Here is a 2,324-nt window from a genome sequence, read left to right on the forward strand (position 1 = left end):
TTAATATTGAATTTATTATTTATCTGTCAATTATTTATAATTTATTTTAGTAGATGAAGTGTAATCGAATTGAGATTATTTTGTATTAATTATAGTCTATATAATTATTGTACGTGCTACTTCATGTTCGTGACAATCCAAAATAGCCGTTTGTAAATGTCCCTAGCATATAGTTTATTAATGTTAGACTTATTATTTATCTGTTGATTGCTTGTAATTTATTTTAGTAGATGGAGTGTAATTGAGTTGAAGTTAACGTTATTTGGTGTTAATTACGGTGTATATTATTATTGTGTGTATTTCATTGCGCATGCGTAAAAGCTACATTATGTTTGTGACAATCCAAAATAGCCGCTTGTGAATGTTTCCAGTAAGAATATGATGATGTGCCGTTTAATTTTGTTTAATACGGAAATACTTATTTTTTCTCTATTTTAGTGCAGTTGGAATTTGAAACAACAATAATATTGGTTTTGTGTTCGTTATAATGTGTATGTTTACAGTGTGTTACACTTCAATGTGAATAGCAAGTGTAGTGTATTTTATTTAGTACTAAGATAATTATTTATCTGTTATTTGATCCTAATTCTATTCTAGTGCAATTGAAAGTTCTAATAGCAATAATATTCCTTTTGTGTTTGTTGCGATGTGTATACATATATATACTCTGTGTTATTTTAATGTAATAGCATTGTTGTTGAAATGTATAATTTATTATTGGTGCTGTTTCAATGCTTCGTTTCGAGTGGTTATATTTATAGTATGTTTGCTTAGTTAATTTTAATTTAATATATGCATAGTGTATTATCACCCGTGACTACTGCGTAACATAACCTTATTTCTTTACACCAGACTTAATACAATAGTACCATAATAGCTTGGTACGATATAATAATCCTTTATTCTAATTCTGTCTGTCATTAATACTCGATTAACTTACTTTAATTAATTTCTAACCTATTTCTAAATTCTGCGTAACATAACTTTATCTGTTTATACCAAACTTAATATGATAATACAATAACAGCTTGGGGCAATGCAACAATCTCTTATTTTAATTACGTCTGTCGTTAATACTCGGTTGACTTACCTTAATTAAATTTTAACTTATTTCTACACTATCGGCCTATTTCTGTTTCTTTCTTATGAAGTTGTCCTTGCCTTGTGCTTGTCGGTTTTACCTATAATTTTAGAGCTAATCTATACATTGTTAGTAAGAAGTTATTATTGTTTATAGTTTCTACAATTCTATTCTTCAACGCTGCGTCGCTCGCTTGGAATAGTTACACGGCGCGTGTTGGTATCATCTATTCTTCGTTACATTGTCAACGTTTATTATAACTACCTTCACTTATCCTAGAACTGTAAGTATATGTAAAAAGAAAATGCTATATTTTGTAAGTATTCGCATAGTAAAATAGTCTGTCCTTTTTTTATTTGCTAAAACCGCTTCGTTAACATTGAGTTATTTTATTATAATGTCACTAAATTTTCCTTGGTTTTTCAGTTTCCTGTTGCCATCTTGACCGTTTCGGTAATATCTGCTTCAGTACTCTGTAAGTATTTATTTAAATTTGGTAGTAAGCTTCCTATAACTGTGTTGGCTTCTGCGTATACCCTTTGATGTGAGTAACAAACTTATTTACTATTATCAATTTCTTTACAACGTTTTTCTCCTTTTTAGGTTACGATTGTTTACCTCAGTATTTATTACCTTCGGTATTTTTGTACCTGTGAGTAGAATGGTCTCAAAATTTTCCATTGGCCAACCGTAAGTCTCGTTATCTTGTAATAATTGTTGTCAGGCATCAATTATTGACCGTTATTCTTGCTTCTTTTAGTTTAATTGTAATATTATCATAGATTTTTAATAATATTATTTTCTTTCATATATATATATATATATATATATCTCAAGCAATTGAGGTTAGTTTATCTATTCGTTTCAGCTGACAGTCGTATACTATGTTCTACGAAATGGATCCATAACCTGTCTTTGTACATACACTTCCTTTTACGATGATTAATTGTTCACAAGGTACCTTTCACTCTCACTGCTTTTAATTATTTTATTGAATTAACACGTTTTATATATTTAAATAATGGTTAGAACGCATATAATAAGTTTCCCTTTTCTTCTAGGTTTCCACTGTCTGTACTATTCGACAAGCAGCACTACACTACACACTACTGCACTGTATTGCCTTGAAATTGTTTAGTTTATTGTTATTTCGGTTATGCGCTAGTTTTACTTGTTCAAGTGCACTGTTCACGGAATCCCATTCACTTTGATCTTGACGTTTTGATTTTGCAAAATTTCTAAT

General features: G+C 29.5%; 1 long non-coding RNA gene across 12 annotated transcripts; it reads left to right on the top strand.

Moving 5' to 3' along the window:
* The first annotated feature begins 236 nt into the window (after positions 1 to 236).
* On the top strand, positions 237 to 2,317 carry LOC122572150. Of its 12 annotated transcripts, none has more exons than XR_006318391.1 (6): positions 309 to 370; positions 439 to 491; positions 1,238 to 1,364; positions 1,508 to 1,771; positions 1,950 to 2,038; positions 2,143 to 2,317. It is a non-coding gene; the product is annotated as an uncharacterized LOC122572150 (long non-coding RNA). The 12 variants fall into 12 exon arrangements; XR_006318390.1 differs by having other exon boundaries at positions 316 to 370; positions 439 to 532; XR_006318392.1 differs by having other exon boundaries at positions 354 to 370; positions 444 to 532.
* Positions 2,318 to 2,324: the final 7 nt, after the last annotated feature.

The sequence above is a fragment of the Bombus pyrosoma genome, linkage group LG10, assembly GCF_014825855.1.
Source record: "Bombus pyrosoma isolate SC7728 linkage group LG10, ASM1482585v1, whole genome shotgun sequence".
Classification (NCBI taxonomy): domain Eukaryota; kingdom Metazoa; phylum Arthropoda; class Insecta; order Hymenoptera; family Apidae; genus Bombus; species Bombus pyrosoma.